The sequence below is a fragment of the Anser cygnoides genome, chromosome Z, assembly GCF_040182565.1.
Source record: "Anser cygnoides isolate HZ-2024a breed goose chromosome Z, Taihu_goose_T2T_genome, whole genome shotgun sequence".
NCBI lineage: Eukaryota > Metazoa > Chordata > Aves > Anseriformes > Anatidae > Anser > Anser cygnoides.
Genome location: NC_089912.1, coordinates 12,091,140 through 12,115,247, shown reverse-complemented (window position 1 = coordinate 12,115,247; position 24,108 = coordinate 12,091,140). Strand labels below are relative to the sequence as shown.

The following is a 24,108-nucleotide window of genomic DNA, read 5'->3' as shown; positions in this document are numbered from 1 at the left end:
AGGAGAAATGCAAAGTCCATCTTGTGGGGAGGAACAACCCCAGGCACCAGGATGTGCTGGGGGCAACCCAGCTGGGAAGCAGCCTGGCAGAAAAGGTCTGTAAATACCTGAAGGGACGGTGCAAGGAAGACAAAGTCAGGCTCTTTTCAGTGGTGTCCAGTGCCAAGACAAGAGGCAATGGGCACAAACTGGAGGAAACACAGGAGTTTTCTGCTGAACATCAGGAGACAACTCTTTACTGTGAAGGTGACGGAGCACTTGTGCAGGTTGCCCAGAGGCTGTGGAGTCTCTCTCCTTGGAGATCTTCAAAAGCCATGGTCAACCTGCAACATGCTTTAGGTGGCCCTGCTTGAACAGGGGATTGGACCAGATGGACCCAGAGATCCCTTCCAGCCTGAACTATCCTGTGATTCTGTGAAGTGCCATACATAAGGGAAACTGTAAGCCAAAAAAGCAGGGGAGGATAATACAGCATTCCTTTTTCTGACTTAATGCTGACTTCAGACTACAAAACCAGAGGAATCCACCACCACCAAAATGCTGTTATTCAGAGAGCAGGGTAGGCAGTAACCTATAGGACTGAAAGTACTCTGGTAAAACTTTTATTCAGCAGTTGTTCCTGTTCTTCCATTTCATGTTCAAGGACTTACATATGTGTAGCACAAGGTGAAAATTCTGCTGCTGTTAGGTTTCCTACATGAATTATGAGGATCCAGGGTTACACTTTCTAGTGTGTCAGGCAAACTGTGTCATCTGGGGCAGTGAAACAGCAGCACTGTATAGAATGTCATGGAAGTCTGATCTTCCGAGTAACTTGATCACAAACTGAGGTCTATTAAACACATTAAATTCTGTTTTGCTTTGTTATTTAATCTTTCTGCTTTAATAATGTGTTCATGATTAGTTAGTGTTTATTGCCCTTCAGGAGGCTATTTGCCTTTAGAAATACGACTTACTTTAATAGGTAAGAAACAGCAAGTTTGTTATGCATTCATGCTGCAATATTTGGGAGACACTGCACACTCTGAAGAACCCAATTTCTCTCTCAGAACTCAGTCTGCATGTTACATGTTCATGGTCTCAGTTTTGTCCAAGGACGGTAGCTTTTTAACCATTTCTCTGAGTGCGGTTAGAGAGGACTGATATAAATTAATGTAACGGGAAATCACTTTTTCGTGTTCTTCAGAGTGAACTCAGTTTTTTCCTGTTCCCTCTCCTCATTTCCAGGAACAGGCCAAAGAGTTGGGGCTTTCTTTGCTCTGTGCTGGTGTCCTCCCTGCTGTGGGCAAGCATTTTGCTTATGCTACTCTCACTTGCCTAGGTGTCCATTACATCTAGTGCATGCACAGGGCAACATCTTGCAAAACTGTTCTGTAGATCTTTGCAACCATCTATTTTTGAAAGCAGCTTTGAGATAAACTTCCCACAGAATAACGATACTGAGGACTCTGAGAGGAGAGTAGGTCAGTTTCTTAAGCAGACAGACTCCTCCCAGATGCTGATTTACAAATAATGAAAAACAGGATTCTTATTTCTCCATTTCCTTTGTTTCAAAGACTGGTAAGCAAGCCAATTTTCTTGTCACGTTTGTAGCTTTTTAACCTTTTCAGACAAAATATGACATGGTACTTGCATGGCAATTGTGGGTTGGAAGCACCTTGTTTTCATTAGGAAATTACATGAGAAGCTCTGATTCTGTGTTTAATTCCAAATGAAATCCGTGTGGCAGTAATGCAGAGCAGCACTGTGCTGGATACTGGTTACCCTGAGCACCTCTAATTGAATTGACGAAAACACTCCCCTCTCTTCCCTTTTCCCCCAGTTCCCCCAAATGAAAAGTATTAACACAAATAAAGAGTTGGCATAAAGCAAGGCATGCTCCAGAGCTCCTGGATAAAGAAAACTTACGGCTTTAGCTAATGCTGCAATACAGATCAAGCAGGAATCAGCTCCACTGCAGAAGAAGCAAAGAGCTGGGCTACTAAAAACAAAACAAAACAAAACAAAACAACAACAACAAAAAACAACACACCATAAAATAAATGAACATTGGAGAGTGTGGCACTAGAAAGACCATAAAATGAAATGTTGGTAAGTGCAAAAGGAATGGAAGTACAGCTGCTGGGACAAACCATGTAGACTGGGTTATTCTAGAGTGTACACCAGCCAGGAGGTGCCCCCAGGAGAAGACTGGCAAAGGCAGAAAGCAGGAAGCAAACCTCTTACTTTGTCTCCATTTTCTCTAGCTGGTACTTTCAGGCTGAGTTATCTGGCTTCTTGGGGATATACAGTAAATCCAAGCTGTCTCTGATGGTAACTTGCCCATTTAGATGTAGATAAATGTAGATAAAATTGTCCCAGTTCTGACTGCTCTAGTGCCTTCTCAGTATTTCCCTTTACTTGTAAAATGACACACATGTTGGTCCTGGGAAGGAATGGTAGTGCAGCTCACTTTTTGCAAGTGAGGACTCACAGTGCACACTCCCAGAAACAACTGCAGTACAGAAAGGAGAACGGGAGATTAATGGGAATATCTTGAAGCTGTTGAACGTCTTCAGGTCCCTGTGAGACATCTGGACTGTGGTCTTGCTGAAGCTGCAGAATTTATGTACCTTGGGTTTTGTTTCTACTGACAAAACCAATGTCGTCATTGTCCTTTCATTATTGTATCCAAACCCACTGGACAAAGTCTGGAAAAAGATTCCTAGAAACTTTCAACCAATGAGGTATTAAGTTGGTCAGATACAAAAGTGCTGCATCCTGACCCATCCGGCAGTGGTACATGCAACACAAGGTGACTTCCAAGGAAGCTCCACCTTTGGTTCTTTTTGTAGCATGGGCTGTATCTCCTAGGGGTCAGGCACAGCCCCCATACTGCGGGTTGGCAAAGCTGTGCTCTCTGCAGATAATCAAAAAATTCTGGTGGGGTGAAATGGGTAAGTGAAACGCTCTGCTGCATGCGAGTCCTCCTAACTTCTAATCACTGTCTCATCGCTATCAGTATTAATGGGGTAGTAGTTGGGTGAGAATTGCTCAAATTAGATTTCTTCACAAGTCCTGTGAAAGGCTTCAACTTCCCTCTGACACTGCCACTCACCTAATGATAGCGTTCTTCTACTTGTCTGCATGACTGGCATTGTGCTGCCATAACATCTATGTAGCTGTTGGTGTTACACCTGTGTATCTGGCATGCCTTAAAGATCAGAGACAATCCCACCATTTGACCATTTAAACCTGGACTGGGCACAGCTCTGGAAATATGCTGCCAGGATATATGCTGCTGGACACAATGAGACAGCCTAGCTGGTCTTTTCCATCTTGCAACTTCTGCAATCTGTTGAAAATCCCTTTGCTTTTAATTACTAACCTCTTGCTTTGCATAATTTTCAGAAATTAGTGGTTTTAGCAAACTGTACATCCGTTTGAACTTGGAGTCTTTTACAGTTGTGGTTTTTATCAGTGAGAAGTGGAAGTCCTCTCTTCAGAGATTTTCTCTTCCTTTCTACTTCCCGTTACCTACTCATCTTCACAGGAATGCAGTGACCACTGGTGTTGAGCACGTACAACAATTTCAGACAAGGGTGCCCCCTTGTAACCTTCCATGAGAGTACCGGAGGTGCATGAAGGGCAAATCAGCCTGTGAACGAACTGAAGAGCACACACTGCAGTGTGTGTTGCATTTCTCTCTTCTCATTACTCCCTTTCCCTCTTGTACTGTGTACATAACATTTTCATTCAATTACTCCTGACATTTTATCATGAAAGAAAGCATGGAGCTGGAAGATCTTTAGCCTCTGTAACTAAACAAAATAAGTAAATTTGTACTTAAAGACAAAACAAAGTTACACACTTATACTCTTTATATTGTATGCTTTTGGGGGTAGGAAATATAGACCCTGGTATTTGAGAAAACATGTTAGCAGCTGGTTATAGAAACTCGCTCCCTGCCAGAGGAAAACGGCTTCAGTATTTTAGGTGTGATTTGGTTCTGTAACATAATGGAGCTGTTAAACTTGTTAGTGTTCTCCTGGCAGGTGGATAGGTGCCTTGTGAATCTGAATAAATCTTAGCTGCTTAGAAGAAATCAAAATAATTATGAACTGTAGGTCCCAGCTGCATATGCAATTGAGAATTTCAGTACACAGGAACACCATAAACCTTTCTGTGCACACATAAGCCCTCTCTTTAAGCACTGTGTCTTGGTGTCAGAGGCCTTCTGAGGAAAACCAGATTTCTGAAAGGCAAGAGGTGAGCTACTCTTCAGCAAAACTGTGGTTTCATAGACTTTCCCAAAATCACATAAAGAGAAATGGTTTGTTTTTCTGGAAGTAACACAGTTATTTTTCTTTCATGCTAAGAAATTCCAGATATCTGCAATGAAATTATTTTTTCCCCTAACCCCGATTTCTGATTTCATATGAAACGTTCTCTAAACTCTTTTCAGAGCCAAAATAGATTCACAGATTTAAGCCCCTCTGTGTTCCTTACTTTGACAGCAGACAACCCAACCTGCCCGCCAGCCTGGGGCTGCATCCTGCAGTGAGTGCTGCATGGGTGGAGCCACACAGCACTCTCCCAGACTCCCTGCACATGCACGAGACCACCCAGGAGCAGATTCCATCACGAGCAAGGCTTCTGGTTGCAGGAGACAGCTCCTGGTAGGGCTTTCCAGTGCTGCTACACAAAGACATGCAAACCTGCCCAGGGGCCAAATAGGAGACATGCACGGCACCCAAGCCACAGAAATGCAGTCACTAGAACAGTTTCACCTGAAACCTCTTCCTCTGAAAACTTCATCTGTTGACCCAACTGAAGGCTGACATCCGCTTAACACTGAAGGATGGTCTGCAGGATGTCCCTGCAGAATGGACACAAGCAGCATGTGAATGCAGACATAAAATGATAGAGATCTGGACAGATTGGAGAGCTGGGCAATCACCAACCACATGAAGTTTAACAACAGCAAGTGCCGGGTCCTGCACCTGGGACGGGGCAACCCTGGCTATACATACAGACTGGGCGATGAGACGCTGGGGAGCAGCCCCGCAGAGAGGGATCTGGGGGTTGTGGTTGACAGCAAGTTGAATATGAGCCAGCAGTGTGCCCTGGCAGCCAGGAGGGCCAACCGTATCCTGGGGTGCATCAAGCACGGCATTGCCAGTCGGTCGAGGGAAGTGATTGTCCTGCTCTACTCTGCGCTGGTGCGGCCTCACCTTGAGTACTGTGTGCAGTTCTGGGCACCACAGTACAAAAAGGACGTTAAACTGCTGGAGAGTGTCCAGAGGAGGGCTACTAAGATGGTGAAGGGACTAGAGGGAAAGACATAATGAGGAGTGGCTGAGGTCACTTGGCCTGTTCAGCCTGGAGAAGAGGAGGCTGAGGGGAGACCTCATCTCGGTCTACAGCTTCCTCAGGAGGGGGAGTGGAGGAGCAGGCACCAATCTATTCTCCTTAATCACCAGTGATAGGACCTGCGGGAATGGTGTCAAGCTGAGGCAGGGGAGGTTTAGGCGAGACATCCGGAAGAGGTTCGTCACTGAGAAGGTGGTCACACACTGGAACAGGCTCCCCAGGGAAGTAGTCACTGCACCGAGCTTGTCTGAATTTAAGAAGTGTTTGGACTGTGCACTTAGTCATGTGGTCTAAAATTTTGGGTAGACCTGCGCAGTGCCAGGAGTTGGACTCGATGATCTTTATGGGTCCCTTCCAACTCGGGATATTCTATGATTCTGTGATTCTATGAGATATTTAGGCAGGGACAAGCTGTCAGATTGCAGCCCCCTCCATCCATCCATTCATGTTTATAATTGTCCTTTTTTTTCCTTTCATTTTCATGCTAATTTGACTGGGAAAGGTTTAATCCAATAGTGTTTCTGTGCACAAATTGGGTGATGACCTGTGCTGGTTCTTTTCACCCCAAGCACTCGGCCTCTTAACCTACCTGAATTGACTGTCCCCAGTCTGTTCCAGCCCTCTTTTTACATGCCTGCAGTTCTCAACAGGATTATCTACCCCCCAAAAAAGGTAAAAAACTCTAAAATCAAAATGGATTGTGTTCATGCTGACAGATATATGTTGGGAAGCTTGAAAAACTATAGAAATAACAGCAAAAGGTATGTACTGTCATTTTTAACTTCCCACTTATATTTTTAAGCTCTATTGACTAATACGTCGTACATCAAGGGCATAATGCAGAGTCCACCAGAGTTACCTTCATGTGATCTCCAAGTCCTGGAAACGATGAATGTACCTGTAGCATTCATTAGCTATTGTTGAAGTGAAAGCTGGAGATACCTTTGCAGTCTGTGTCCTGGCCTCGTCCTACTCCCTGCAAATGGGCAGCTTTGCCATATCGCAGACATTCAGTCTCTGTAGCATCACTTTTAACAGAGCTCTACTTTCCATCATTGGCCCAGATGTTTCCCTAACACATCCAGAGAAGTTTCAAGTATTCAATTTCTTGTCCTTTTGAAGGAAGGCTCTGAAGTAGTTTCTAAGTCACTGTGCCATTAATCTGACCCTAGACGTTGACTCAGGGCATGCATTTGGTGACTCCACCTGAACCTAGAACCTTCCAGGTAAATGAGGAATCCGCAGAAGAGCAAGGTAGGTTTTGTATGTGAAATAACAGTGTTAAGGCTGTGTATTTGACTCATGCAGTTCTCTACGTGACGGTCAGGAGAGACATTTCAGCCTCTGTGTGCCACTGTGCTTAGCAGCATCAGCCAAAGAAGGCATGTAAGCGACTTACTATCTAAATGCGACTTCTTGGAAAGCAGAGCAATCGGGGCAAGGCTGGCTGGGCTCCACCGGGCAAAACACAATGTAGCCAGTGTATTTTTCCAGGAACTCTGGAAACTCGCCCTCAATGCCCTGCTGTTTGCCTGCATTGCTCCTGGTGACCCTGTGCTAACACTTGCATGGCTGCGTGGCTGGGAACTCGGCGCTGCTGTGTGTTTCGGGTGGGACACTGCAGGGAAATTGAGAGGCAGGGGGAAGTAAGTAGGGCAAAAGGGCTTTAGGAATTGCTCGCTCAGTGTACCTATATCATAGTGAGGATTTTCACTTTAGGCATAATGAATTGCATCCTGCCTTCTCCACAACATCTTTTTAACATCTTACTCCCTTTCTCTTTTTTCTTTTTTTCTTTTTCCTTTCTTCTTCTGTTTATTTTTGTTTGTTTGTTTGTTTCGTTTTGTTTTCTTAAATTAAGGGGTAGACTCCACAAAAACTGGGTTGAGGTACCTTGGGATGGAGCCTTTGAAAGAGGAAGGAACTATACTATCCAAAAAATGGCTGACCATTTCAACACTGTTTTTCCTCTGCCCTGAGAAGTCATTTGCTAATGATCTACATAAAAACAAACCCTGCACTAGTTTAGAATTATAGAATCATAGAATATCCCGAGTTGGAAGGGACCCACACAGATCCTCAAGTCCAGCCCCTGTCTCCACACAGGACCACCCAAAAATCAGACCATATGTGTGAGAGCAATATCCAAATATTCCTTCAACTCCAGCAGGCTGGATGCCATGACCACTGCCCTGGGGAGCCTATTCCAGTGCCCAACTACCCTCTCAGTGGGGGTCCTAGCATCCCAGGAACCCATAAATTATTCTGTCTCCAACCGCTTGCTCAGAAAGAAGAGTGCCCTAATCATAGATGTCCAGATTTGGTACCAGAGGTAATGAAATATAGTGGAGGAGCTGTAATACAAGTCACATGTAGCACTAAGCAGTCAGAGCACAAATTTATTGTTATGCAATATATTGCCTTATTCTGGGAAAAGACACCTTGGTATTGTTTGTTAGCACACATCTGGTAGAGAGGTGAGGCACTAATTACAGTGACAGGGTCACAAGTTAATATCTTCCCTGCTTTCACACAGTATTTTTTTTTTCTAACAAGGTAGTGTTGTGTCTGGCAGATGAGATGCTCCAGCTTTAGACCTCTTTTTCCCTCAAGAGGTGACCCTGAGGAAGCTACATAATCCGGAGGCTCAGATTCACTTAGGCTTGTGTGGTGTCTGGCTCCTGCAGGTCTCAGGATACCAACAGCAGCCCTGTGGTGGCCATCCAAATACATACAAACTTGTACTCAGTGCTGTTTTCTGAACACCTTTTGGGTGATTTCTAAAATTTGACGATTAACCCAGGTAGGAGAAAATAATCTGCAGGGATGCCTGTGAAAGTGTTTTCTGTTCTGAGCTAATTCCAAAAATTGGTAAGCCAGACAGTCCTCGTGGTCGGGTTTTGAAAGTTAACTAATCTAAACTGTGTGTAATGGGATTTTGGTTTTGGATGGAAGATCCTTCAGAAAAATACATTATTATTTGATTCATATCTGATTAATTTATACCATTATTATCAATACATAATGCTATGCATGGAAATAATTCAATGAAAGTCTCATTTAGTCTCCAGACCAGTGAAGCACTCACGTATGGTAGTTAGTTATCAGTGACTGTGGTGCTTGAAACTTTTCTTTCAAAATGTGTCTTGATAGGAAATAACTTTGAGAAAATAGAAGTCATTGCTGTTGTATGAGAAAGCCTTCTCTCTCTCTCAATCTCTCTCTGAGGGAAATGGGTGTCCCCCAAGCAAAAATATTTTTCTTTAAAAATGCTCTTCTGGTGCTTCACCAGTCCTGTATTTGTGAACCATATTATTTGCAGCTGGCTGGGACTTGCTGTTGCTTACATCTAGATACCTGTGCACCAAACCCTCTCTCCCGTAGCTGTAATGTGGTATCTAAGGGGATAATCATCTATCAACAAAAATTTCAGCCCATCCTTCTGCTCAGGGTACTTTTGCGTAAAGGTTCAGTGTTCAAAATTAAGCATATTCAAGTAATCAGACCTGGAATTCCGCAGTCTGATGAGCAGACTGTCAGCCCCAGAGTGAATTGATTTGTTTTCTTCAGTGGTGTAGTTTAGACTTTAAATGCTAACCATGACCTGCAGGGATTACAGAATGCTTAACCCCAAAGCAGTAAAATTTTCCATTTCCTTCTGTCTCAGGTAGTGCATACCAACAATGCCTGTGTACTCCAGCTGAGCATATGGAGACTATCATAAAATGAAATGATGGATATTTAGCGATCCTTTTGCTGATACCATGTCCCTGTAGCTAAGTCATGGTAGGCATTATGCTATTGCTCTACTCTGGTTTTCTATAACTGTGAAGATTTGCCAGTCAACTTCTAAACTTGTTAGATGAAGTTGCTCCTTGCTGGCCCTGTGCTTCACATTGCCACCCAAGCAAATCGTGCATTAATCTCCCTGCAATGCAATTCTGATTATTTTTCATCCCCTCTTCAAAACTTTTATGGTAGAGTAAACTTCAAAGGAATATTGCTGTCAGCATGCTCCAAAATGAAGCATAACTTCTACATAACATGGGATGATTATATTCTTGGTCTAAACACCTGGCTTCAGAGGGTGTTTGCTTCTGACACCCACAATGTTACAAGTGGGTGCCAAAATATGTTTTAAATTAAAAACTTTGTAATTACGTAAATTAAGAAATATGTAATTAGTATATCCTGTCATATAACTGGCACTGGTTCACAGAAATTACTCAGATCAGTGGGCCATCCAGTCTGATATCCTGTCCTTGGCACTGGCAGCTGCTTTAGGGGAAGTTAATAAATCTAGAGATTTTCTAGAATGGTTGAAGGTTACAATTGTAATGTGATATAGCAACATTAAAAATTAATAATTTTAAATAATAGAATTTCCTTCTTCCAAGTCTTGCATTCTTTTAGTGAGGATTTGATTTCTGTGCTCTCCGAATCTTCATTTTGTATCTACAAATTTTCAAATGTGCCGCCAAAAGTGTACTGAAAGAGAAGCAAGTAAGACCAGACTCCCTCTCAGTAACTTAAAAGCTCTCCAGAAAGCCCATTCTGTCAAACCAGTACTTTTATTTCCTCATCTGCCATGTTCGTATCTGGAAAAGCTTACATGAAATATGCTACCTATCTGGCTTCCTACAGAGAAAAGGGTGGAAAAATAATTCCTTGAAAAAATACCAGTAATAGGTATTTTTACCTTTATTTTCCTCATTTTGTTTTCAGTTAAGGTTTTGGAAGATGTTCTTGTTCAGTAGCATACTAGTGTCTGTAACACAGAATGAAGGTAATCATAATCTACAGCTTTTCTGAGGGACTGCATTTTGCTTTTGTTTCCCAGATTGCTTTACTCATTAAATAAATAAAGTGTAGTTACTTATCTGCACAAAGATATTTTTTTTTCTTTTATTTGAATATAGCTGGAAAGGACAATGTTTAGAGAGCTACTAAAGATATATCACAGGTTGCAGAATGAAAAAAAAATCATATCACAACTATAAAAAGTCCAAAAAGTAGAAAATAACTTATGTTAGGGGACATATGGAGGAGCCTGAAGAACTGTGGACAAGGTCAGAAATGTTGCTAATTAGCCCCTTAATGATGATGAAATACCGTTTACCAGACTGTTTCTGGTCAGAGGCAGAGTCTCTCTTCAAGTTGGTGTTGCCATGCAGGTTGTGCAGTGGACTCTAAAGCTAATAGGACAGCAGTGGGGTGGCTGTTGCAGGGTGGAGGAAATCCCATGGGGACCTGGAACTTTCAGACAACTTCACCTGCAACCTAAGTAGGGGTCTGAATGAAGTAAATAGACTATTGTATGCATTAATGAACTACCACAATAAAGTGAGTCTAGAAAACAGCCTTCCCTTAAATACCCACAGGAATGGTGACTCCAATACCTGCCTGAGCAACCTGTTTCAATGCCTGACCACTCTTTCTGAGAAGAAATGTCTCCTCGTTTCCAACCTGAACCTCCCCTGGCACAACTTGAGGCCATTCCCTCTAGTCCTATCCCTAGTTACCTGTGAGAAGAGGCCGACCCCCAGCTCCCCACACCTTCCTTTCAGGTAGCTGTAGAGAGCAATAAGGTGTCCCCTGAGCCTCCTCTTCTCCAGACTAAACAACCCCAGTTCCCTCAGCCACTCCTCACAGGACTTGTGCTCCAGGCCCTTCACCATCTTCGTCGCCCTCCTCTGGACTCGCTCGAGCACCTCGATGTCCTTCTTGTAGTGAGGGGCCCAAAGCTGAACACAGTGCTCGAGGTGTGGCCTCACCAGAGCAGAGTACAGGGGATGATCACCTCCCTGCTCCTGCTGGCTGCACTATTCCTGACACAAGCCAGGATGCCGTTGGCCTTCTTGGCCACCTGGGCACACTGCCGGCTCATGTTCATGCAAACATCGACCAGCACCCCCAGATCCTTTACCTCTGCACAGCTTTCCAGACACTCTGCCCCAAGCCTGTAGCGCTGCATGGGGTTGTTGTGGCCAAAGTGCAGGATCCCGCACTTAGCCGTGTTGAACCTCATCCCATTGGCCTCTGCCCATCGACCCATCCTGTCCAGGTCCCTCTGCAGGGCCTTTCTACCCTCTGACAGAATAACACTTCATCTGGTGTCATCTGCAAACTTACTGAGGGTGCACTTGTGAGAAACAAAGTTGTGTTTTTGCAGTAGAGAATTACTTTTCTGTACTCCAAGGTAGTTGGGTAGTCATAATAAGGAGAAATGCTAAGTAGATAAGTGGACAGTAGAAGGCCTCACTGTTCCAAAATAAGATAGAAGCTTGAGAAAAACAGGATCAGTGTGAGAACAGTAAAACAAAGATCACAAGTTCTCAAAACATAAGAAAGGAGAAATTAAAGGGTTGAAAAAAAGAAAAATTGTACGTATATGGTATAGAGGAGCAGCGAGTAGCTTGTGAACCTGTAGTACTCAACCAATGAGGAAACAGGGGATGTGATCAGGCGTCAGGTAATAGGGAATAAAAGGTTATGATTTGTTTACTAAAATGCGTCCTGATTGACAGGACGCCCGCCATTGCAATCACAAATAAGATAGCTTCACAGAAGATCCTGTCTGAAGAAAATTATTTGAGATTTTTCTCACACACTCAATTCCCTCATCCAAGTCATCAGTAAAGATATGAAAGAGGACGGGCCCCAGCACTGACCCCTGTGGAACACCACTGGTGACTGGTCACCAGCTGGATTTCACTCCATTCACTACCACCCTCTGGGCCCAGCTGTCCAGCCAGTTTTTAACCCAGCACACAGTGTACCTGTGCAAGCCATGGGCTGCCAGCTTCTCCAGGAGAATACTGTGGGAGACCATGTCAAAGGCCTTACTGAAGTCTAGGTGGACTACATCAACAGGCTTTCCCTCATCCACCAGGTGGGCCACCCAGTCATAGAAGGAGATGAGGTTGGTCAGGCAGGACTTGCCTTTCATGAATGCATGCTGGCTGGGCCTGATTCCCTGGCTGTCCCACATATGCTGTGTGATTGTATTCAAGATGACCTGTTCCATCACCATTCCTGGCACCAAGGTCAGGCTGACAGGCCTGTAGTACTTGGAGTACTGCATCCCATCCAAGTCTGGGGCCCCCAGCACAAGAAGGACAGGGACCTGTTAGAGCAAGTCCAGAGGAGGGCCATGAGGATGATCAGAGGACTGGAGCACCTCTCCTGTTAAGACAGGCTGAGAGAGCTGGGGTGTTCAGCCTGGAGAAGAGAAGGCTCCAAGGAGATCTCATTGCAGCTTTTCAATACTTAAAGGGGACTTACAAAAAAAGACTGAGAACAACTTTTTGCTCAGGCAGGTAGTGATAGGATAAGGGGGAATGGTTTTAAACTAAAAGAGGGGAGATTTAGATTAGATGTTAGGAAGAAGTTCTTCACTCAGAGGGTGGTGAGACACTGGCACAGGTTGCCCAGAGAAGCCCCATCCCTGGAGGTGTTCAAGGCCAGGCTGGATGGGGCTCTGGGCAACCTGGTCTGGTGGGAGGGGTCCCTGCCTGTGGCAGGGGGGTTGGAACTGGCTGGTCTTTAAGATCCCTTCCAAACCAAGCCATTCTATGACTCTGTGATTCTTTGAATTAAAGTCCTCCATGAGAACAAGTGCTGGTGATTGTGCGACTTCTGCCAGGAGGGAACATCTAGTGCACGGTTCCTTGTTGGCTTCATGAAACAAAACTGGTCCAAGCAGGCCTGCTTTTCACTCCTGTGTTTCCACACTGCTGACTCTATCCATCATTAAAAGTTCCTCCTAATATATGTTCTGAACCTCTTGTGAAATCCCTTTTGCAGCTGTAGAGAATGGCTTACTCCTCTCCAATTTTGCAGGTCATTCTGAGAAAACAGAGGGTTTGAGATGGTGTTTCTACCCAGTAACTGCAAATATCACATTCTGAGGCTGGAGCCCTGTGGGAGAGGGACAGAATTCACCAAGTTGTCAATTCTGTTACAGAGGCTTATAAAATAATTAGTAAGCATGAATTCAGATTATTCTGCAGGCTGGTTAGGAACACTATTCATATGAACAAGTGTTTGGATTATATATTTTTTTCTTTGAAATCCAATTAATTGGGTTTCATGGCTACCCAACAGAGTAATTACTAGTCACGTCAGTTGTGAAGCCTAATTAGGATTATAACTGAGGTGCTGTAGTATAGCACTGAATCAGAAAGAAAAACCCCAAACCTGGCTGAGAGGAAGGGGTTTCTTTGAAATAAGGGAAGCTCATTAAAACCCTGTGCTCTTTAACTGCAAATTTGTTATTGTATATGACCAGCCTCCCAGCAAGGTCTAGCATGTAATGTTCCTTCCATCCGTCAGGTTTATGTCTCCTCCTGTGAAAATATAGTTGGGCAGTAGTGTTCTCCTCATGACCTTCAGATACCCTTCCTGTGTGACAGTGATGTGGTGGAGCCCAGCACAAGCAAGCTATTGTCCTTGCTTGCTGGATGAGTCCTTCCCATTAGCACATGGGGCTGTGCTTTGCTGACTGACAGAACACCCCTGCCCCCCAAGCCTCCCTTTTCCCCTGTTAAAAAAATGAAAAGCACCGTGATTCAATATTTTCATAACTTTTGAGACCTCTTGCATGGCGAGGAAGGGGGAGGGATAGGGAGCAGCTGAATGTGATGTGGAGCAGCTGAATCAGGCTGATCCATCCTGCTCAGTTTGTCCCTTGGAGTTTCTTTCAGCGGGTAGACCTTCACCACTGTGCAAACTTCTCCCCAACAGGCAAAGTACCTCCTCTGCTTTGTATGGCAGGCACAAAAGGGTCAGGGTGAGCGGGTGAGGTTGCCAGAAGACTGCTGGGGTCACAGCCTGTCTGGAAAGCAAGAAGCGAGTCTGGTGCTCACTTCTGTAACGTTTCTGTGTTCAAAGACTGAAAACCCAGGGGACTGCAAGCTTCCTGGTCCTTTGAACTTGCAGAGCAGTGGGGTGGAAAATGTCCTACAAGGCGTGGGGATACTGGGGGAACTCTTAGAATTCTTCCAGCTTCAGTGGTGTCAACATTTTTATTTTTTTAGGGGTGAATAAAAACAAGGAAATAGTTCTGGTTTTATGACAACTGAAAGAGTACTCATCCTTTGATTTAGAATACTTCCTAAGTTTGTAAAAGTGTGACAGCAGAACCTTTGCTCATACACCCTCGAACAGCTAGCTCACATGGTTGAGAAATGCTTGCCACAGAAATTGTATGCACCTGATGTATTCTTCCTGTCCTATGGATTGCCATTTTTTTCTTCCAATAGTTATTTTAGTTCTCACATTGCATGTTCAGTGCTTCTCTTCTCCAGATATTTTACCATACCAAGTGACCCCTTACCATATCAAGTGTCCCCTGTGGAACACCGTAGCAAAGACATGTACTACCTCATTTTCTGCTGTGCATATGAAGATCCAGCATATTTAGAATAACCATTGCTGTTAGGAAAAAACAGGACAAGTAAACATCATAGGATTCAAAAACCCTTGTATTTGAACAATTATTTTTTTTTCTCAGGCTACCAAAAATTGCTTTTGTTACCTGTAATTAGTTCCTTGAAATAGAAGTTTATCTTTCTCTGAAATGTGGAGATGTTTAAGAAATTCATCACACAAGTATACTGCTTTTTGTGATATATATCACAACTGCACTCAGTCCTTTTTTGTTTCTTTCTTGTAGAATGGATGAAAAAAGCTTGAAGTTCTTCAGTGAAGAAATTGTCACTCTGTTTTCTTCACAATTGATATAACTGATGTCTTGGTGAATGACATTTTGGATCCCTTTGTTTGTGCACCTTGTGCTGAATTACAAACAGGTATTTTCTAAAACTATATGTATTTTTATGGAAAGTTTTGTGCCACTGGAGAGGTTAATGGATAGTTATCTACTGTGGCTCTCATGCTAAAATTATCATTAACCATACCACATTTCATGCAATCTTATCCTAAGTATGAATGCCCAGTATTTTGTCCTTCTGGAAAAGAACAGATCAAGGTTTAACTAAAATTACCTTGAAATTGAAGCAATGCTTTAAAAAGGGATTTACACCAGTATAATTTGAGAGCAAGTTTGGAGCAATTAAATTTTTGCCATTCATCCATTGCACAGTACCTGCTTGGTGTAAGAAAAGAAAATAATGAAATCTTAAGAAAACCCTAAGGTTGTGAGCCTAACATTGAGGTTATGAACCTAATTTCTTTGAAAGCCACTGTAAAAAAAAAAAAAAAAAGTGAAATGGAACCATGTACTTTGTTTCCTTTAGCTTTATGAGACTTGTACTTCTAATTCATCTCTCTCTTTGCTGAAGGTGAAATCTGGGAAACAGGTAGGTGCAGTTGTGGTACATTGTGGTTTGCCTGATTTCAAAAGTCATACTAGCTCACTCATGCAGTGAGTATTAACATGTGAGAATATATTTAACTAGTACATGGAGTTGTCCAAATTGTAGGAAACCAACAAAATCATATAAAAGAATTAGCTGTCTAAATAGTCCATTTGTAGTGCACCAAATAGCCTTTTGTAAAACAAAACCACATTTTTAATCCCATGTTTTTTCTGTTTCTCTCAAATAATTACTGGACAGCATCCTTAATTTAATGTGTTCCTATTAAATAGGAAACAGATTCCATTGAAAAAGTTCCTCTTCTCCCTCTCCTACTGTTGAAAATATAGAATGTAACTATATGGTTGAAATAAAAATAGCGGCATACCGAGTGCCATGAATGCGGTCATTCTCTGTGAATGAATATAACTGTGTTTTCTTTAGGGCACAAGAGCAAGTGAGCAGTGTTTAGCTAGCTATGGCAATAAAGGATATATTTATTCCCTGTGCTGCAGGCTGTGTTACATCAGGTGTTTGCAGGGGGAAAAAAAAATGTCTTCCTTTCTTTAAAGGAAGGAAACTACAAATAAAAATGGCAAGTGTTGGCATAATGCAAAAAGAGGAAAAGACAACTTTTTGCTCTGGTATTTTACAGCTCAGCAAGGAGCATTTTGTAAGTTTGTTCTGCAGCCAGAGTTTTAATTAAAAACCAGAAAATCCACATATTCTCTCCTTTGTCTTCTCAGTGCGTAACCAGAACGACCACATTGTCAATGGAGTCCTGCAACATTGGCACTAAAATAAATTACTTGTAGCCTGCAACATGCTAGCAGGCACATTAAATTTCAAACAACCCATGCAGTTCCATTGGGATTGCAAGTGGATCTTGCCTGTCTTTGTTTATTATGGCCAAGTCCTGGGAGTTGTCCCTTCCCTTGTGTCACGCTGGCCATCAGAGTTACGGAGGGGTGGCAGGCAGGGTGTCAGTGCCAGGCCACTCCTGGGTCGGTTGCCTCACAAGGCTCCCAAGTGCTCCACCAACTTTTGGCAGATGTTTCCAGGGACATTTTGAGGTTTTATCACGCCCCTGCTCTTCTGGGGCTACTTCCCCTTAGAGCTGATGTTTCTTCTTTAATTGAGCAAAGATAGAAAATGATGAAAGACTGTGGGTGACTGTATTAGAGGAGGGGGCTTGTCAGAACTAAGGCTGCCTCTAACATTCAGTTTGAAGACCTTGCCAGGCATCTCAGCTATCTCCTGTATGATATCTTTGTGACTTAGCTGGCCTGCAAGGTCACCCAGATGTGCTAGACTCTGGATTTGCAGGCAAGTTGGTTGCTTGAAATGGTATTATGCCAGAGATTGAAATCTCTTGCCAAGGAAGTTTCCTGGTAGGAGGTGACTGCTGTGCTTTCATCTCTGTGAGGCATAGCTCTAGGTGTGTGGACAAATAGGAGGACTTGCACTTACAGTCACCCTGACACCAGCAACAGCAAGCCCTGTTCTTTAGTGCAGCTTTATGTACCTTCTAGTGCTTCAAGAGAAGTTTTTATGCTCAAAAGCCAGACAGTCCCTGTACTGCAGCTGGGCATACTGAACTGCAAGGTCTTCCATGTTGTCAGAAAGGCTGAGCTGTGATTAAAATGTCTGTTTGATGCATCTTAATAAAATATTAAAGATAGCAACATAGAAAACATGTCATAAAATGAGTGTGAAATTAATTGTAGTGTTATCACTCAAGCTTGCAGAATGTTGCCATCATGCCTGGACAGTCAATGGATTATTTTTGAAGATAACAAGATGTTTTTTTATGAAAAGATGAAAAAGAATGAACTTACTAGGTCAGAGGGGGAGAAGAGGGATGTTATAAAATTAAAAATGAACATGGAAAAGTGGGTTGTTGGGGTGTCTTATTTAAATAATTTTGTAATGTTGGGGTCAATTAAATTGAAGAGTAGAGAAATAAGAAAATTACATGGAAGTTTGAAAGAGTACCGTGAAGTTAGCCTTTGAATCTCACTGCCACAAGCATCGCTGTGTATACAAGCACAGCAGAACTGAGGAGGGTCTGATGCTGTCATTAAGAAAGGAAACACCTACTATCATGAGAAATGGGATAACAACTCCACGATAACATTCTTCCTGCTTTAGTGTGCAAAATCCCAGGTGTGGTATGGGTTAAGAAAGCAGCTGCTGGGGGCAAGGTATCCCATAGTGTTACAGGAATTGTTGGAACGTCTGGTACAGTCAGTGCAGGGTTCCAGACCAGAGGAATGCTGGTCTGATAAGGACACTGATATTACTAAGCTTAATAAGACATTTTTTATTGTTTCCCAAAGACCTGATTATAACATTTGCCCATATTTACAGGCTGTGTGCTGTGTGCATGAGCTGCTGATGTGATTTGGTCTGAGGTCAGGCATGCTTTCTGGGCTCCTTAGGGATCTCAGGAACTAATTTCTGCTGCCACATCTATGCCTTCAAAGGGCAAGATCTCACCTTAATGCAGGCCTGTATTCTGGCCTGAGGTTCTAGCCTCAGTCTGTACTCTTCAGTTAAGTCAGCCACGGCAAGTTGGATTCACTGGTTGAGACAGCATGGAATTTTCATTCCTAGTGAATATCACATTCAAGCCTTTGAATCTCACTGGTGTGTTGAAATCCAGAGATTAGTTGGGTTTTTTGTTTGCTTGTTTTGTTGTGTGTGTTTGTTTTTGTTTTTTGTTTTGTTTTGTTTTGTTTTTTTCCCCCTCCCTTGACGTTCTCACACTTCCAGCTGCTCAACTTTTCTTTAAAAAAAGAGAGCATATCTGGCAACAGTGCAATGAGTCTCGGCCCATCCAATCTGAAGGTGCTGGGATGTGGGGAAAAAGTGCTGAAGAGGACAGTTTGCAGCACTCCGTCTCTCTGTGCATGTTCCACGTCTGCCTGTTCTGCCCTTCCCTCTTTTCCCTCCCCAGTACTGACTCACATCTGTCTGCCCTCTGGCTCACCTCTCCTGCTCGCCTCCTTTCAGGATGAGAAGAGGTGGTGATCTCATTTGGAGCCCAGCAGTCTGTGTGCTGCACAAGCTCTGCTTGCAGGGCTTCAGTGCCCAATGTTTGTGTTCCTGCAGGACCTAAAAATCCAACTTCCCTTTCTGCATTTTTTAATAGTGTAAGGTATTAATAATAATGTAAGGTATTAATAATATTCTGTAAGGTAAAGTCCTGACACGAAGAAAGTTACTTGTTATTTATGGTACCATACAGGCAGGAGAAGGTTTTTGTATGTTGCTTTGCCCTTTGCCCTTCTGGAATTACTTTTTCCTTCTACTTTTCAGCACAAAGTGGTGCCTCCTTTTATTTTTTCATAAATACATGCAGAGGAGACCACAGTTACCTCCCTTGTCCAAATCAGTGTCAGACCGGTGGCTTTCTCCTCATATTTGAAGGAACAGGTCATAAATCAAATGAATATCTTTTGGGGTTTAGTTTTGTTTTGTTTTCTGTGGTACCCAGCAAACAAGGCTTAGTTTGGCTTGCTTACATGAGTATGCAGAATTAAAATCCAAACTCAGAAGCAATGAGATATCTTGGTCAGTATTAGGATTTGCATTATAGATATCATTTGTCTTTAGCAAACTGTTGAATTTTGTGTTGGTTGTCTTCCTAGAGACAAATCTTACCGTTGTTGCTTTTTGAATACTGCCTTTTAGGGACCATTTTCCCTGTACTAAAATAAGAGTCTGTAGTCTTTGTTTCACAGCATGTGTAGTAATAACTTCTGGCCACAAATTTTTGGAGCATAGAAGCTGAGCACTGGTTCCTTACATAGTAAAATCTAAAGATTTATTTCTAAGATATAGTTGAAATAATGTATTTCTAATAGAGAATGCATTCCTAGAAACAGAGCTTTCTAGTCTAAGTGCTGCAGCTGTTTCATCCTGGCTTTGCTGCATGAACTTGTCAATGGACAGAGATATGCCTAAATCTAGTTATGACAGCCTTGACATTTTTTGTTATTGTTGGCTCGAAGCACTGGAATAATATGATGTAGGAACGAGAAGCAAGCATGAGACCACGATGAAGACCCAATCACTGAGTCACTTTTTCCGAATCTCTAATTCAAGTTCTGAACTTTTTGGTTCTCTTTCCCTCAGTCAGCAGAGGGCTGTGATCAAGTGCTGCCATACATGGGACCATTGGGGTATCCGTTCACTGGGCCAGACCTTGAGTCCTCGTGTGGTGCCACCAGAGAACCAGCTGGCACTGTTCGATGAGTCCAGCCTGTCCTGAAGGCAGGTCATCTGAGATCCATGCTGTAATAGGCGACAGACCTCATTAAGTACTGAGCCCTCCTCTAGCTCTCCTGGGTGTCAGAGGAACTATGGATGCTCACCTTTTCTGTTACCTCCTGGAGGATTTCTGTGGCAGTCCGTCCCTGTCCTGGTAGCTTATGCTGAACATGAGTATTTGACATTTCAGGGACTGAAACACACAGACTGCATCCCAGATCTTCCATTCATGTATATGATCCTGCCAATGCAGAGTTTGGTGTGTGTTCAGGGCCTGGTAAGTCAGCAGGAAAACTTTGGATTCTCTAAAATTTTGGCCTGGTGCCACCTCTTCCCTGTGATTATGCCAAATTTAATGGAAAGCAACACCTCCCTCTCTCCCCTCCCTCGCTCACACCCCAGCTACCCCACATCCCAGAAAAAACCTAGCCTGTAAGTATCTTAAACCACATGCTGGCTCTTTAATGTGGCGTATTTGTCTGAAAGCTACTTTCCTCTCTGTGTGATACGGCGAGGTACCGGGAGCAGGAATGATTAGAAACTGCTGTTTTCCCCAGAGCAGTTTTGCTGTGTTGTTTTCATTTAGCGTTCTTTTAATAAAGAGTAAGAAAACAGTGAAATTGATAAGGCTGCACAGAAATAAAGATTTCTTCTATGTATGGAAATTACTGCAACAGAAAGGAATTTCAACAGTCTTAGGAAACCAACTATTAAGCCAGACCAAAGAATTCCCTCTAATAGCCTTTTATTAAATTATACTGTTGAATTCTGTCAGTTATTTTTTATCCTTTCATAATGTCATAGGATTTCATGATAGAGGGCTGGACTCATTTTTGATTTTTTTTTCCAGGTGCATCTTCAGCTCAAGTGAATGAAATCTGAAGCATTGTGATGTGCGCATTCGCTGTCGTTTTTCTCAGTAAAACTTTTCTTGGTTGATAGAAGAGCTTGATTATTTTTATTCCTCCCCTTCCCCCAGTGGCTGAAAACTTTGTGTAACAAACATTTTACGTAGAAAAATAAGTCTGGTCAGGACATCTTGAAGGAAATATTTTAGCTGGGCATGATGACTGTGGACGTCTCCTTGATCTTCCAACAAGCTGGTGTTTTGCTTCCTTTGTGTCAGTCTTGCAGAACTTGGCTTTCCTGATTGTCTTGGGTTCCCAGTGATCGAGCCTGCCTCCATGGAAGGGGGCTGCCTGCTGCATCTGGATTGCAATCACCCTTTTCTCCTCAAACCACAAGGGAGCTGCGGACTTCTGCAAACCATTTAATGTATTTGTTGCTCGAGTGGTCTCTCACTTGTGCCCTGTGTGTGTCCCACTGCAGGCTGCCTGTAGCAGCAGGCACTCAGCCACATCCTGTCAATACACGAAGGTCAGGGGATGCTAATGTGACATTTAACAGCGCACATTGCTGAATGTGGCATTTTATTGGTGAAGGTCTCATAAAGAGGGCAGTTTAATGAGAATCAGGAAGTGAGCGTGCAGTTATAATTTTAAAAATGAGTACACATCCAATTTTTCATAGTTCTCAGTAAGTCGCTTCTGCAGAGACTCCGGTACTAGTTAATTTGTAATGGTTATATAGAAAAAGGGAAAAAGGCAAAAAAATCTCCAGCTTTTATGGAAGACCACTGCAATTCTGAAATTTAGGACTAGTTTCATCTGGAGAGACAAATATATTATATTCTGCTTTTGGCTATTGTATAAAATTAATATGGCCCCTAAGAGAGAAAATGGTCAGGCGATGCTGCTGCTTTAGATTTTAAACAGAAGCCTGCTAGACTTGATAGATATTTTTGTTTTCAGGAGGGAACATTATACACTACTAGAGACTGCAATGCCATTATCCCAGTCCCAAGTCTGATCTGTGTAAGTTTTGAACTGACCTGAGTTTTCCTTGCAGCTGTGCCCACTTTTTCTTTTGTCTTTTACATATTATGAGATTTAAGTGGAAGATTTCTATGAATAAATGACCATTCATACCTCACTTTCTAGTCAAAATGACCCACCTATGGAGAAAAGAAAAACAGACTTTGTTAAATAACCTCTGTAAACAGGCTGCCTCATTTCTTGCCTCTGCTTTTCAGCGCCTCACTGAGGAAGGTTGATTTGCTGAAGTGTTTTTGAAGCATGGCATTCATCAAACCACACCATACCAGCAGGCAGAGCAGCTACACTCCACAAGAACACGGAGGTGGGGACTGGTAACAGAAGGAAAGATCGTGGCTGGTACATCGTCAAAGGACAAATCATCTCCCCCATCCCTTTAAATGGACATTACACATGTAAAAGACAATCCCAGGGAAAAAAAAAATAAAGAAGAAAAAAAAAAAGATGCCAATTAAAAACACTGGATCTAATTTACTCAGCAGAAACATGTTTTCAGGAAGGATTAGGAGGGAAAAAGTGGAGAGGAAATGAGAAACACCCTTGTCAAGGTCAGATGTAAAGCAGAAAGGCTTTGCTTGTTTCATATCAGAGTGTGGGGGAGAATGGCAGGTCCTAGAAAATGGTATCACTTTCTAATCGTGCTTGTGGCCCCCCAGACCACAACCCACAATCAGAGAGGGAAAGTAGCTGTCAGACAAATCTGCCTCATTGAAAAGTCAGCGTGTGACAGCAAGACACCCACAGCTGGTAGGTTATGAGAGGGTTTTTGTTTGTGCTAGTTTTTATTATTATTATTATTTCTCTTAGAAGTCACCAGCTGTGCGCATCTTTGGGCAGGTGGCAGGAGGTGCAGTCCGTCTGTTCAGTGAAACACACCATTTTCACTCAGCTCATGTGCTGTGAGTCTGAAGAGCCCACCTCATCATGTGTGCTCCAGCACTGGAATGAACTGTGATGGAAACTGCTTTCTGATAGTGTTCCCACCAACAGCACCACCCCTGCCATTTTAGCCATCAGTCCTGTAGGTGTTGCTGGTCACAAGCTTTTAGGGAGAAACTCGTGTGCAGAACTACGAAAGCAGACTTGGGTCCGATGGTACCCATCAACTTTTGGGGACTGGAGATCCTTGGAAAGACAGACATGAGCTTCTCACACTTGTACCTGAGCTTCTGTCTGTCCAGTTCATGCCTCTGTGCAATGGGCACGGAGAATGGCCAACGGTACCCATGGGCTGGGGTTAGAGAGGTATTTATTACTCAAGTGTAGCTTCAGCCATCCCCCTGAATGTTTAATGATTCCCAGGTCTTTCACTGGCTTTTCTGAATGGAGTGAACTTCATGGTCTGCGAGCTGAAAGAGATTTCCTTGTGGGAGTCGGTATTAGTGTATAATTACGCTAATTGGTGCTGGCAGGAAAAGTAGTTAGGGAAGGGAAAAGTTAGCTTTGTGATCAGTCTTTTTCACAGCAAACAATGTATCCTGTTCTCCTTAAAGAGTAAGTGGAGAAGACCTGGGCAATGTATGAGTTTTACATTACTGAAATGCTGGAGTCACGTGCACAGTAAGCAGAGGGAAAAATTAGAAGCATTAGAAGTTTAATAACCCGTATCTCATGAAAAAATAAAAAAAAAAAAATAGGGGAGATACATCCACCTAATAAATGAAAGTAAACCCAGCTGATGGGTATCTGTAGTAGGAGGGAAGCAGTGGATAAAATCCTTATTACTTAAATTGGAAGTTGGTAAATCTTGTTTCCTCATTTATTCCCAGTAAGACTACTGCCTTGTTTGTAGTTTGGCCAGCCCCAGCATGTTTCAGGCCCTGCACTGACACTGGCTTAAAATCATAATGCTGATCATAATAATATGTTCTGATTGTTTTTATTTGTTTTGTGAACCACTGGACTACAAACAGGTCATGTTTTCCAGCTTGAGCTGTCGAAACAGGACAGACATACACATTGCTTTCGTGCATAAAAGTGGAAGTTGGAATATCTTTTGTTATTGCTTTAGTCCACTTGTTCAGGCTATGAGGAAATATACTAAAACTCCATAATAAATCAAGGAAATAACAAGGCAGCACCTGGTGTGAGACAGACACAAGATAAGACTGTTCAACAGTATTGTCATAGCAGGAATTGTTTGGTGTCTCATTTCTCTTCATCCTAAGACTACGACCCATTTCCTGGTGTGGTAGCCACACCGAGTACCTACAGTCTGCCAGGGGGACAACTACCTCTGAACTGCTGCATCGACCAAATCAAAGCTC

At 42.9% G+C, this 24,108-nt stretch overlaps 1 long non-coding RNA gene across 3 annotated transcripts in view; it reads left to right on the top strand.

The window, feature by feature from the left end:
- LOC106043050 (uncharacterized) overlaps positions 1–22,303 on the top strand; it is a 43,863-nt gene extending 21,560 nt beyond the window's left edge. For all 3 annotated transcript variants that reach the window (XR_010827473.1, XR_007158998.2, XR_001211441.3), the window contains 2 exons: positions 15,029–15,164; positions 20,797–22,303. This is a non-coding gene — a long non-coding RNA (uncharacterized lncRNA). The remainder of the gene's footprint in view (positions 1–15,028; positions 15,165–20,796) is intronic.
- Positions 22,304–24,108: the final 1,805 nt, after the last annotated feature.